Below are 15,098 nucleotides of genomic sequence, written 5' to 3'. Positions count from 1 at the left end.
AAGGGCATGTACCTGGGTTGCGGGCACAACCCCAGTGGGATATGTGCAGGAGGCAGCTGATCGATGTTTCTCTCTCATCGATGTTTCTGACTCTCTATCTCTCTCCCTTTCTCTCTGTAAAAAATCAATAAAATATATTTAAAAAAAAAAAAAAAAAAGAAACATCGATGAGAGAGAAACATCGATCAGCTGCCTCCTGCACACCCCCCACTGGGGATGTGCCTGCAACCAAGGTACATGCCCTTGACTGGAATCAAACCTGGGATCCTTCAGTCCACAGGCCGACGCTCTATCCACTGAGCCAAACCTGTCAGGGCCATATAAGAGATTTTAAATGGACTAAAAGGGCTAAAGAAATGGATTAGAAAAAATTACAGAATGGAAGTCATACAAATACAACACTAAAATATTAGACTAAGCACTTGAACACACAAACAAACCTGAGTAAATCACTCAAAATTAAATGGACAGAAACAAAGACACATAAATGATTACAAGAACAGATACTAGATTTGGAAGACAAAGGAGATACAACACAGCAGTGATAGTTCTTGAAAAGTGAATACTTAATATGTGCAAAAAATATTAAAAGAGCTAATAGAGGAAAACTTTCTGATGCAAATCAGAAAGAAGCCTTGAATCTACAGACATAAAACAACCCAGGCTCAGACAGGCTGATGAAGCTCAAATTCCAAAAGAATGAAAGAATCCTAGAGGCACATCCCATAGAAACAGCCAGTAATATGTGAGAGAGAAAAGCATTACCCTGGCCTCAGCCTTCTCCTCCAGAAACCCCCAACACTAACAAAAAATGGAGAGAAATGTCTGAAAATCCCAGGGTAAGAAAATGTAACCCAAGACTTGCTATTCAGCCAAACTGTCCTTTAACTACAAAGGCAAGAAACAGCCATTCCAAAGCAGTTAGGAATTCAGGAAACACAGCACCCACAGGACTTAAATCTGACAATGAAATCCAGCCAAACTAGAATGAATCAAAATTTTAGAAAGTCAGAAATGGCAAAACCATGGTAAAAAGTACTGAATCCATTAAAAAAAAAAAAAGGACTAGTAAAAGAGCTATGGGAATTGTGATATTAGAACAGAATATAAATGCTATAATCCTTTCCATTGTAAAATTCATAATTGATAAAAATTTGGAGCTGGTGGGAAGAGAGATGGTATAAGGTCAGTGCTAAATTTTTTATCTTTTAAATGAGTCAGTATGTCTCCATTTGAAACAAGTAGTTTATGAGAAATTATTCCAATCCACAACATTTTTTCTATTTTCTTATAAATTAAGCTTCTAAAAGATCTCTAGCCCTAGCTGGTTTGGCTCAGCGGGTAGAGCTTCAGCCTGCAGACTCAAGGGTCCTGGGTTCGATTCTGGTCAAGGGCATGTACCTGGGTTGTGGGCACATCCCCAGTAGGGGGCGTGCAGGAGGCAGCTGAATCGATGTTTCTCTCTCATCGATGTTTCTAACTCGCTGTCCCTCTCCCTTCCTCTATGTAAAAGAATCAATAGAACATATTTTTTTTTAAAAAAAAAAAGATATCTCTAATCTCCCTCCTGGCGAAGAAGTCAGCAATTCTTTCCATCTCACTTCAATTTCTTTTTCTTTGCTTTAATTAAAGTCAATTTTATTTTATACCTTTAAGTAAAATAACATGTATGGTAAGATTCCATCCATCCTTCTGACTTTGCAAACTCTAGATGGAATTGACAAAACGTTCACATTATAATTTCTGAGGAGTCAAAAGCTCTGTGCGGATTTTCAACTGTGCAGGGGGTTGGCATCCCTAACCCCTGTGTTGTTGAAGAGTTAACTGTATTTCTAAGTGGTGAGTGTTTTAATTTCTTCTTTCTTTTTTTATGTAATAACAATGTATTGCTCAACCGGTGTGGCTCAGTGGTTGAGTGTCGACCCATGAACCAGGAGGTCACAGTTGGATTCCAGGTCAGGGCACATGCCTGGGTTGTGGGCTTGATCCCCATTAGAGGCATGCAAGGGGCAACCAATGGATGTTTACCTCTCACATCGATGTTTCTCTCTCTTTGTGTCCCACTCCCTTCCTCTCTCTCTAAAAGACAACTTAAAAAATTTTTAAAAGAATGTATCATTTCCCCCCAAACAAATTACTTTTTAACAACAACAAAGAAAATATTATCATTACTACTTAAAAAATGAATTTTACTAGTTTTGCTCTTCTCCATTCCCACCCATGCCCATCAGCCCAGGTTGCAGTCAGGGGCATGGTGGTGGTTGAAGGCACAGTAACCAGGCTGGGGTCAAATCACGGCTCTACTAATTACCAGCTTTGTGACTATGCACGTGTTGGTTGACCTCTCTGTGCCTCAGTTTCCTCAAATGTAATAGTACCTACCTCTCCGTGTTGTTTTGAGAAAACAATACCAGAGTGGCCAAAAGTAAATTCACAGTTGTGAGTATGTGAAGCACAGAGTTTATTCATGTATTATTATTTTTAAACCTACTTTTGCCCCACCCTGTATATGTAAAGTGCTTAGAACCATGTCTGACATATATATATGGTATGTGCTCTGAAAGTGTTGGCTCTTATTATTCGAGGAGGGAAACTGGCCGGGGGGTAGGAGACAGGCAGGGAGTTCAAGTGTCTCGAGCAGTGAGTCATTTCACAGACTTTCTCTAAGAACGGTCTTGGCCAAAGCTAACACTGTGCTGCTCCTATGCAATGAGTCACTGCTCCCCGCCCCCCGCCGTTCCTGTCAGTCCCGTCAAAGGGTTGTGTTATTCGCTTCTCAGGCCTTCCAGAAGCATTTGGAATCTGCACAAAAGGAGAAATATGAAACTTTCAAGCAGGGATAGGAAGTTCTAAGCTTCGGCCCCGGGGTTTTCTTTGCAACTCTGGCTGGAGTTTCTGTCACCACACTCAGGTGTGTTTCAGAGCTCCCGAGGCCAGGGGAGACCCAGCTACGTCCCAGGAGCTCCAGCAGGTGCTCCAAGACACCGGCCCTTGAAAACATCCCAAATACACACGAAAACAATATATATGTTGTCCCACTTTCAAATAACAGAATACGTCTCACTGATTCTTTGCAAAGTTAAAGCAGAAGGGCAGTCCCTGCAAAGCATTGCAGCCGTTGGGTACCTTGGCTTAACAGTGCGCAGTTGGTCAACAAGTTAACATTTTGGTCAATTTCCTGCCAGTTTTCACTGTGTATTTTTACTAGTGAGACACATTCTGGAGTTGGAAAGAAGAAAGCCAGGGCTCTGGTGGAATCCATACACCCACTCCCAGCTGAGTCCTTCCCATCACCACACCAAGATCACAACTGTGGCAGATCCTGGCTTCTGCTTAAATAATTGCAAATAGGGATGGGAACACTCTCCTTTGAGTGTAGTCTTTGTCACCGCAAACTGGGGGAAAGTGAACAATGCATCCTGGGGACTGTGGTCGCCAACACTTTATTCCCTCTGAATCGGGGTCCATTTCACTAGTCTCTCACCACATCACACCCCCACCGCCATCCTTGGTCAAAGAGCCCATCTGCCAGGCTGCAGTGAACACTAAACAACTAGCCCAAACGATGTGGCTCAGTGGTTGAGCATCGACCTATGAACCAGGACATATGGTTTGAGTCCCCCGACATGGTTCGATTTCCCGTCAGGGCACATGCCCTGGTTTGGGGCTCAATCCCCAGTAGGGGGCGTGCAAGAGGCAGCCAATCAATGATTCTCTCTTATCATTGATGTTTCTATCTCTCCCTTCTTCTCTGAAATCAATTAAAAACATATTTTTTAAAAAAATGAAACAACTAACTCTACTTTCCTTTTGTTCATTGAAGGCACAGGCAGTGACTGATCAATAAATCCTCTGATCAGCATGAGAGTGCCTGTTATCACACCCAGGTGACAAAAATCTGGCCAAGCCAAACACTTGAAAGTTTTCCTTGATTTGCAGGGACTTATTGATGCCCCGCCTCCTCCCATGACCACTTGCAGCAATCCGTGACGGAGGGACTCTTGAATAGGCTTTTAGAAATCCTGAAAGGACCTCACAGGCCTGCATTCCCAGGTTGCAAACCCCTTAAGAATCCAAAGACTCCAAGCTGAGAGACAAAACCTAGAGTACATGAAAATCAAAACGTAAAGAAATTTTACCCAGGATGATTGATATCCTGAAGTACAGAAAACTCCTCCTCTAAGGAATTTTCATAAGTACCACCTGAAATTTAAGCAAACCATGGAACAATTTGCCATTGACTATTTACACTTATGCCAACTGCCCATAAAATGCCTCTCCTGCTTTGCAAGGGCAGAAAGCAAGAACAAATGACCTATTTAGACCTGAGATTTCCCGGCGTAGCGCAAGGCAGGAGACTAAAATGCAATGCAATGATGCTGAAGTTGAAAGAGCTGATTGAGTGAATTGGGTTTTGCTTTTTTTTTTTTAACATGCATATCCAACGTTAGAGCTAAAACGTCAGAATGGCAGGCATCCTTCACTGCTTTTACTTATGAAGCAACCAGAATGCAGATTTCCCCACTAATCTACTGCACATTTTCACGGTGTGATTATGCAGCACTGCGAATGCATCTTTTTCGCACAATCTGTCGGCCTGCCTTCACTATTGGGTGGCTGTCAGTGATGCCGTTGTAATAATAAATACAATAGAGTGAATCTGGGGTCCCTCACTCTGGCTTTCAGAAATGTGCTAACTTATCCCATATTCTCACTGGGCTCTAAACCCTCCACCCTATCTGATTTTACACAGATGTTCAAGAAGAAACGTGTTTTTTTCTTTAAATGAACGTCAAGGGCCTGGCAAAGTACTGTACCAAAAAAAATGCCAAAGTCAGCACTGTGTTGAAAAGCTGATTATTAGCTCACTTCCTTCTCTCTCCAGTTCCTCCACTTCCAAAAAAGTAAACATGGAAACTATCACACTAGCCCAAGGTCTTTAAAAAACCAGGCAGGTTATAGGTAGTTTTTCTCTGTTCCTTTATGCTGAACTTTAAAAAGCTCTTAGTACTGTGGGTATATGAAGGATGCGTTGCTAGAGGCAGCCCTGGGCTCTCATTCTTTTGGCTACAATCCCTGGGGAGGTGAGGTCATGGGGAAATTCCGAGGGGGTCACAGAAGCACTGAGTGACACTGGTAAAGCAGCCTGAGACCAGTCCCATCTCCTGCACCAACCCCCATGGCACCCTATTTTCAGAGCCTTGCTTATTCGCCCGTTTCCCTCTCCTTCCCATCACTTCCCCCCCTGTGGCCACCAAGCACTCCCTAAGCAGCCAAAATTAAACCTATAGCCTGGTGTCTGCTGGATTCCTCCTCAGAACCGCCTCATTCATGGCTAATCAGAACTAGGATTCTCAGACTTGTTCCCACCCCACCCCACAGAACAGCACGGAGCAGAGGAAGCACAGCAGGGTCTCCAAGTTCCAAGTTGTCAGAGACATCTTCCCTTTGTTCCACCCAGCAGAGAACTGCTGAACCGAAGCATCCACAGAGAGAGTGAAAAATCTGTGGTCAAGAGATTTATTTAAAAAAAAAAACAAAAAAAGAAAAACAGCTCTCGGCGTCCAACCTAGGTTCGCGGCACAAAGGTCTAAACGCACCAAGAAGGTTGGAATCGTCGGTAAATATGGGACCCGTTATGGCACCTCCCTCAGTAAAATGGTGAAGAAAATTGAAATCAGCCAGCACGCCAAGTACACCTGCTCCTTCTGTGGCAACACCAAGATGAAGAGGCGAGCCGTGGGGATCTAGTACTGTGGTTCCTGCATGAAAACAGTCGCTGGTGGCGCCTGCACCTACAGCACCACTTCTGCCATCACAGTAAAGTCAGCCATCAGAAGACTGAAGGAATTGAAAGGCCAGTAGCAGCTCCACAGTTTGAAACATTGCGAGCCTATAATAAATGGGTTAATTTATTTTTTTTTTTTTTAAAAAAAGAACAAACCGTATTTAATTTCTGAGCGACAGTGAGAAAGAAGATGGAAAAATGTGAATGAGTGAGCGTGCAGATACATGCAGAGGTACAGGTATGTTTAACAGCAAACCTATCATATAACAAATCATATGTACTCTCTTCGACTAATCCATAAATACTGGACTGAATCTGCACCCTTAGAAAATGAAAATTTTCAATAATTTTTTAACAATTTAGGTCTAGCACTATTACTGCTTCTACAGTAATTTTTTTTATCATCTTCTACTGGACCTTGGCAAAAAAAGTGAACTTGCAGTTGAACATGGCAGATAAAGTCACATGCCTGCATCACTTCTCCCTCCAAAAATCCTACCAAAGTGGCAGGACACCTAACTTTTTAAAGGAACAAAACAATATATAGCAGCAGAGACAAGAGCAGACAAGACATTTAACTGACTACTTGGATGATGGGAAGCAGAGAGCAGGAAGTGATGGTTTATATCCTAAAGGATGTTCAGAGGGGTTCCACCAAATAGGGCATTTCCCACCCTTCTCTCTGGGAGGCTCCTGCTGAAGGGAAGGGTGAGGGGTGGAGTGGAAAAGAGGATGCAAATCAGATACAAAGGGATGGACCTTGGGACCCAGCTCTCCTCCCCATCTGCCCCAATTGCCAATGAAGAGATTTATTATCCAAAGAAGCTGAAGGATAGGACTGAATATCCAAGAGTAGTATTTTATTCTACTTATTTTTTGTCACAATTGGATCTCTTCAGGGTGTCAACTGAGATAAAGGTGCCTTGCTCCCTCCTGTCTGCCCACATGCTCCATCCTGAGCAAAGACACTGATATAATCTTTAACCTAACCTTTAAGCGGTGGTCTTCAGGCACAACAGGTTGAATCCAAATATATGTGTCTTTCCTTTGAGATTGTCCTCAACTTTTCCCCATTCCAATAGATTCCTCCTCTCTTTTTGCTCCTCTGCAAGCAGAAACATTTATCGATGGCCTTCTTTCTGCCTTCATGTCTTTTTATACCATTTCCTGTTGTTGTTTATGGAGTGCTTTTTCACATCTCAACTCCTTCAAGAAGTATCCTCGGTTCAACTCATCTCTTGTTCTCAAAACCAATCCCGCTATCTTCCTACACAGATTAATAAATGACTTTCTCACCTTCCCAGACACTCAAGCCAAAACTTTGGAGTCACTTTTGTTTCTCCCTTTCCAGAATCCCCTGCATCTAATCACTCTTAAAACAAACAAACAAAAAAGCAAAGAAGTTAAGCCAGGGAGATCAGAAACTCACATAACACCAGGCACAAGGAAAAAGAGTGATATGATTCAGGTCTGAAAATGCTGCAAGAGGTGGTGGGAGGTAAGGAAGAGTATACTTGCTCCCCATGGGACCCAAGTCCCCTTCCTCCAACCTGCTTCCAGAATACTCAGCTTATCCCAGGCAAGGCTGGTGGAATTATTCTCCGGAGAATCTGAATGCACACATATTGACATTGGAGGGTTTCTTCCAACAAAAAGACCAGTTGCTGCTTCATCACTTTAAAGAAAAATTAACAGTTGACAAGCCCTGTCCACATATCTGATTTTTTTGTTCCTTACTCTTAATATTTGCTCTTAATAAACAGCCAAGAATAAGCAAACATGTAAGGAAAATCTACAAAATGAAAGTTGGGGCCAAAACACAGAGGGGGAAAGCATTCTGAAAGCAGGCAGACGTTACAGGAAGCAGAGGGGGGGAAATTCCTTTAATCTAGAATTAATATCCCCAGAGAGAATACCATGTCTCAAAATATAGGGAGAGATGCTATGAAAAAAGGGCAAGAGCTCTTAGGAATTAACATATAGATAACTGAAATTTGTGTTTCTATAGTTAGTTGGCTAATTTGAGGAAATTTCGTAAAAAGTTGGGCAAAAAATAAATACACAGAAATGTTAAACGATAAGTAGGACATCTTCTACAAGGTCAAATAATCAAATAAGAGAATTACAGAGAGATTTTTTTAAAAAATGGTTTTTTCCCTCAAGAAATATCCCAGAGCCCTAGCCAGTTTGGCTCAGTGGATACAGCACTGACTTACAGGATTGAAGAGTCCCAGGTTTGCTTCCGGTCAAGGACACGTGCCTGGGTTGCTGGCTCAATCCCCCATAGGGGGCGTGCATGAGGCAGCCGATCAATGATTCTCTCTCATCATTGATGTTTCTATCGCTCTCTCCCTTCCTCTCTGAAATCAATAAAAAAAATTCTTTTAGAAAAAGGAATGTCCCAGAGTGATAGACAAGGGTCTCCAGATTTAAAAGAAAAGCAAAAGCCCAGCAAAAGTAATTTTAAAAGGGCCCACTGAGATATATGCCAAAACTTGTGAAACTTCAAAATACGAGAAATTAAGTGAAGATTCAAAAATGTTTCAGAGAGAAGAGAGAAAATAAATCACACATAAAGGATGCTAGATGACAGCGGAGCAATGTCTTCAAAATTTCAAAGATATTAGTTTCAATTTTTAATTCCACATCTAGTAAAATTATCAAGCAATCCCAAGCAGACATTAAAGACGTTTTTACACGCGAAGAGTTAAAAGAAATTTATTTCCCTTGAACCTTTCTGAGAAAGCTACTGAAGTATGTGTCCTACCAAACAATGGCATAAACCATGGTATTAAAGGATATGGAATCCAGAAAAGAGTGAGCCCAGGAAAGGAGACCCGTTAAGGAAAGTCCCTGAATGGTGGCTGTATACTAACTAGGGCTAGAGTACAATCCATTCAGACAGGAGTTGGAGGATGGGGATGCTGCAGATGTTGTATACAACAGGGAAAAAAGATGAGGGATTGGTTTTTAAAAAAAAATGGTAAAAATTAGTTGAAAGAAAATTTACAGGTCTGTTGAAGCTATTTGGAAGAAATTAGCAATGGGTACATAAAAAAATCAAGTTACATTTTAAGAAATGAACTATCTCCAAGAAAACCAAAGTGTTTTTTCGTGTTTTCTTTTGAGGGGCGGGGGCAGGGAGGGTCGTAGGAGGGAAGCAGTGAACACTTTACTCAGTGATAATAACGACTATAACAACTACTGCATTAACCTAACACTTACTATAACAACATGGAGGGGGAGGCAGGAGATAAGGGTTCCAACTGCTGTCACTGTCTACAGCAGGAAGTGCCAGGGACCTGGAAGTTTTAACCACTTAAACAGCCTTTCAACTCATCGTCCTGTTTTCATATCTTCCACCAAAGTTAGAACGTTTCCCTACACACTGAGGGAGGGGATCCACCAAAACAAGAGAGAAAATGTGAAAAGAGAAAGACATAGGCTGTAGGAAATAGATTTCATAAAGAGAAGCAAGGGGATTCCCAGGGTAACGCCAGAGAGATCTCTGATGTTGTCGGGGTCAGAGAGGAACCCAGCCCAGACTGGAGCAGCTTGGAAGACTTCAGACTAAATCTTCTCGCGGATAAAACACAGCCTATCTGAGCAACTGATGAACTGGAATATACTGAAAGGAATTTAGGCATGAAGTGAGAGCAGCCTTGGAATGAATTAGGTAAGTCTACGGAAAATGAAGCAAAGGAAAAGCTAGATAATTATTAACTCCAAAGAAAGCAAAAATTGAGCAAAAATGAAAAGCAGCCATGGTATGAATACAAGCCACATGACTTACTGCATGGCTCTGTCATCAATAGCCAAAGCAGAGTATTGCAATAACATGACTGTGAGTACTAAGCTACTAGGAAGTGTGTCTTTTATTCTTGTATAGCTGCACATCATTACCTATTATGATTGGAAAAAAAATAAAGTTAAAGCCCATATTACTCTTTGAAGCAACAGAAATTAAAAAAACTAAGCATTAAAGTTCTAAGAAAATATGAGATTTTTTAAAATGCTCTGACTTAGGAAGATCTATCTAAACATAACCTAAAGGAAAAAACTGATAAAAGTACAAAGCCAAAAAGCAAACTACCAAGTAGGACAGAGCATTCGCAATACATCTGATGAAGAGCTAATCTTCTCCATGTGCTAAGGAACTCTTACAAATCAGGAAGAAAAATATTTACAGAAAAACAAGCAAGGGACAGGGACAGGTAGCAGATAGACAGCGAAGAAAATCCACGTGGTGTGCCAACAAGGAAATGGTGTACAATCCCAACTAGTAATAAGAAAGATGCAAAATGTGTACAGTCCCAACTAGTAATAAGAAAAATGCACAATGACAATTAAGAAAAACTGGCCTCTGACTGATGAGATTAGGAAAGGTGAAAACTTGAACAGGCAGTTAACCACCATGATGAAGGGACTCTGGACCCAGACTGCCTAGTTCACAGGCCACTTACTAAGTGTGGCCTGCGGGCAGGTTGCGTCCTGTCTGTTGCCTCGGTTTCCTCATCTGGAAAGCTATGATAATGAGAGTACCTCTAAGTATTGCTCTAAAGATTAAACAATATTTGTAAAGCACTTGAAACAGTTCCTAGCACAAAGTAAGCACTGCATAAGAGTTCTTAAAACAAACAAGTATAAACTCTTGGAAGACAACATGGCAATATCTATCTATATTAAAAACAAATACACCCTTTGACCACAGATCCCACTTCACTTTTTGAGTTTATATTTCAAACAGACTCACAAAAAGACATCAAGGCTCTTCACTGCAGCATTGTTTGTAACAGCAAAATATCCTAAGGAACCTACGTGTCTATCAAAAGGGCAACTTTACAGATAATTAAAGGCACCCCTATAAAATGGAATATTATATGCCACTAAAAAGAATGAGGCAGATCTGTATATACCCGTGGTCGGCAAACTACGGCTCGCGAGCCACATGTGGCTCTTTGGCCCCTTGAGTGTGGCTCTTCCACAAAATACCACGTGCGGGCGCGCACGTACAGTGCGAATGAAACTTGGTGGCCCATGCGCAGAAGTCGGTATTTTGTGGAAGAGCCACACTCAAGGGGCCAAAGAGCCGCATGTGGCTCGCGAGCCGCAGTTTGCCGACCACTGGTACCAATACAGAACAATCTTCAGGGTGTATTAAGTGAAGAGAACAAAATACAACACTATGCAGCGTATGCTGCCATTGTGTTGTCTATGCATAAACTATTTCTGGGATAATTTTTTTTAATGGTGAAGATTATCATATAATGCTCCTACCAGGGGTGTTTTAATGGGTAAGAATCATGAAAGAGTCTTTCCAAAGTGGTAAAAAAGTCTCTTCCCTTAAAGAGAGTAAACTTTCCCCATGTAACTTTATTTTCACTATTTACTTAACAAATCTTGTTCCCACAGCATTGCATTAAAACAAACTTCAGCCCTGGCCAGGTGGCTCAGTTAGTTGGAGCATCATCCTATACACCAAAAAGGTCAAGGGTTTGATTCCGGGCCAAGGCACCTACCTAGGTGTCTATGGGAGGCAACCTATCAATGTTTCTCTCTCACGTTGATGTTTCTCTCTCTCTCTCTCTCCCTCCCTCCCTCCCTCCCTCCCTCCCTCCCTCCCTCCCTCCCTCCCTCCTTCTTTCTCTTTCTCCCTCTCCCTCTCTCTCTCTCTCCCTCTTTTTCCCCCTCCCTCCCTCCTCTCTCTAAAATCAATAAACATATATCCTTGGGTGAGGGTTTAAAAACTTCAAATGGCCTTGAACTCTGAATTAGTGGGGTTTAAAACCAAAACATGTTGGCGCACGTGTGCAGTGGTGTGCTCACAATATCTATTAATATTTCAATAGTTACAAGTCCTCTTAAAACACTGATGTTTCTTTCAAGTATATGTTTCCTTTTCTTTAATATCAGCATAATGTGCCAAATTACAGTACAACTGTAAGTTTTTTTTAAGATACTTAAAAATAATTCAAAAATAGACTCAAGAATTTTAAACCACATTACACATCACAGTATTTTGGAGATGAATGATAAGATTAAAGGAATATCATTCACTTTGGACAAAACCTAACTGCTGAACACCTGTTCGAGCAGACTGGCTCTATTTCCGAGAGATGGAGACTTCCCCCTCACAGGGAAATACACTTTAGGTGACTGAGGAGGATGCTACAATAGTAATGAAGAATGCTACATAATTCTTAAAACAATTAATGAAGTGAGCGTGTTTCCTATTAAACAAAAACCTCAGCTCTATAACAGATTAATAATGCCTCCACTGGGTTCCCGGCAGTCGGCAAACATGCATACAAAGCGAAGGCCACAGATGTGTCACTCTGCTGGATAATCAAATACAAATCAAAAGAGTACAGAGATTCAATTAGGAAAAATCAAGAGACTTTGACTTCAGCATAAATCAACCAAGAGCAAGACTTTCTGGCTCTTTCGGTCTCAAAATGAAATACTCTCTCCCCATTCTCAAAAAAACAACCATCCCTGAAATGCTGCCTAGAGGTGTCAGAGTCCAGATGTTCACCCAGCCCCCTTAAGTTTCAACAAACGGCATGCCCTCGCAAGTGACCAAGGTGGCCAGAAAATCAACAATCATGGTGGCAAATACCCAGATGCCAATTTCCTGACCCTTTCTTCCCCCCTCTCCCCCACAATCTTCAACGCTATCAGGTGTACTGTGCACTAAAAAGTGAGACAATTTACTGGAGTAGTTGCCAACAGCATTACTTATAGAATCGAGCAAAATGGTCATTTACTCAGAGTTCAAGTGAAGAGAGGCAATCAGAGGTATTGGAAAAGGCCATGCGAGGCTGAATTCATAGGTAGTAATGTAGGATATCGTAGTCTTCAGAAAGTAACTTTTTTCCTCAAAATGAATATTTGTGTTTAAGATCTGGAAGCACCTCATTTGCATGGCACCTCAGTCCTTCCGGAAACACTGTTAAAGAATCTCTAATGTTACAGCTGCTAAGCAGGGTGCACCTGAGAGGTTAAAATGAAATCCAGAAGCTAAAGGTCGGGGTTTCTAAAGTGGATGAACAGTGTCTAAGAGGTGGATGATGTATAAATTTAGATCTGGATCAGCTGGTGACTACAAATTCAGAGCTCTCACAAACAGCTGGTGAAGTCAGCCGAGGTTTGAGAAGCCCAAGGTAATTTTACCAAGAAACCCCAAAAGGGGGTCTTATTTTCCTTCATTCAACGAAGACTTAGTGACCACCGACAATGGGCCATGGCCGGTACTAGGCAGCAGTTACACAGAAGTGAACGAAATAAGCCAGCGTCCGCAGGTCCGCAGGGCAGAGGCGCTTTTCCCAGCACACGCACTGAGAAGGCAGGTGAGTTCCCCATTCTCCCGCCCCTCACATGGAAACCCTGCACCACTCTGCACTGCAGCCCCCAAGCCCGCTGTGCCCCCAGGGGTTCTAACTGCCAGAGCATCCATCAGAATCAGGTGTTCCCTTGAACATTCCAGACTGTCCTGGAATGTCTATTTTCTAACTCCTGAGGAAGGCTAACACTTCTAATAAAAAATGGCTCCCAAGCCCACCTCCAAAGCTCATTGAGGAATAAAAAGCCAGTGATTAAAATAAAAATAAAAAACAGGAGGGTGGAGTCTTGATAGCCCCTAAATCCCTCTAAACACATTCTGGGAACTCTCCACATGGTAAATATTCAGAAAGCAAGTCATCTGGGGACCACCCCTCCCCACGGCGGGCTCAGCGGCATTCCTCTGAGAAAAGGTCAACGGGAAATGACCTCACAAGACCTTCACCCTTAATCGCATTAATATAAGGATAACCAAGCAACATTAAAGAGAAGGAAATGCACGAAACATACGTACAATGTATTACAAATTGGAAAAATCCAGATTGTGAAGGAGGATATTAATCTTAATTAATAATGTCTCACAAATCTCCTACACAATATTAAATGTGCAGGTAGATGCCATTCTAGGTTGATGGACATGGCAAGAACTGCCATCATTTTTCCTTAAAAGATATGAAACACTACTCTCAAGTGTGTTGTGTTATCCAAACCACCAAATGGTCAATACCAAGCAGATGTCCTGCACAGTCACCTTAGAAGGAGAGGTAAAATTCACGACAATTTAGCTGCAGGATTGACACCCATAATCAACTATCTAAAGGCCTTCAAAGAGTTCATCTCTCACAGTGATTTGATATGAACATTAAGTCACTTTCCACATAATTAACAGGTAGAAACCCCTTTTCTCATAGATAATGTTTAAATGGCAAATGAAAATAAAGTCTTCCAATAAATGTATCGGTCAAGATGCTTTGGATGGCAGTGACAGAATTAGAAAGTAAGTAAATTTATTGTTCAGTGCACTAAGTGCAGAGTTGCGTTACTTAATATACTACAATTACTATTATTTAGTATACTAGAGGCCTGGTGCACGAAATTCGTGCACGGGGAGGTGGGGTTGTCCCTCAGCCCAGCCTGCACCCTGTCCAATCTGGGACCCCTCGAGGGATGATCCTGGTGGGATTGGGCCTAAACGGGCAGTCAGACATCCCTCTCACAATCCAGGACTGCTGGCTCCCAACCATTCGACTGCCTGCCTGCCTGATTGCCCCTAACTGCTTCTGCCTGCCAGCATGATCACCCCCTAACCACTACCCTGCCAGCCTGATCGACGCCTAACTGCTACCCTGACAGCCCGATTGCCCCTAACTGCCCTCCCCTGTCGGCCTGGTCACCCCTAACTGTCCTCCCCTGCAGGCCCGGTCACCCCCAACTGCCCTCCCCTGCAGAGCTGGTCCCCCCCAACTGCCCTCCCCTGCAGGTCTGGTCCCCCCAACTGTCCTCCCCTGCAGGCCACCTTTGACTACATGGGGGCGGCCATCTTGTGTGTTGGGGTGATGGTCAACTTGCATATTGCCTCTTTATTAGGTAGGATAAGCTCCCGGCTCAGGAAGATCAGAGTCAATGATGCCCACAAGGACTCTGGTTCCATCTTCCAGCCTCATCCTCGTCTTCACCTGAAGGCTAGTCACAGCATGGCTGCTACGGTACCAGGTGCCATATCCAGTCTAGTCATTGGGTCTCTTTTTAAGAGCAGAAACATTTCCCAGAACCCCCTTCCAAGACTTCCCAGATGCTGGAGGCTCCTGGGAAGAATCTTCCTTCAGGACAAAAGGAGCTTGAAGAAGCCTGTGCGGTGATTAACCTGACAACACCACATGTTTGCAATGTGAAGCTTGGAGTTGCAGTAACCATCTATATATATAAAGAGCCAGGGGCTGTCACATCCGAAACAACCGAACGGACAACC

At 42.6% G+C, this 15,098-nt stretch overlaps 1 protein-coding gene and 1 pseudogene across 4 annotated transcripts in view; one reads left to right on the top strand and one right to left on the bottom strand.

The window, feature by feature from the left end:
* Positions 1-15,098, bottom strand: part of FARP1 (FERM, ARH/RhoGEF and pleckstrin domain protein 1) — a 277,332-nt gene that overhangs the window by 254,692 nt on the left and 7,542 nt on the right. The window lies entirely within an intron of this gene.
* Positions 4,145-5,916, top strand: LOC132226771 (large ribosomal subunit protein eL43-like; annotated as a pseudogene).

The sequence above is a fragment of the Myotis daubentonii genome, chromosome 2, assembly GCF_963259705.1.
Source record: "Myotis daubentonii chromosome 2, mMyoDau2.1, whole genome shotgun sequence".
NCBI classification, from domain to species: domain Eukaryota; kingdom Metazoa; phylum Chordata; class Mammalia; order Chiroptera; family Vespertilionidae; genus Myotis; species Myotis daubentonii.
The sequence above is the reverse complement of the archived record's forward strand: the minus strand, read 5'-3'. Positions and strand labels throughout refer to the sequence as shown.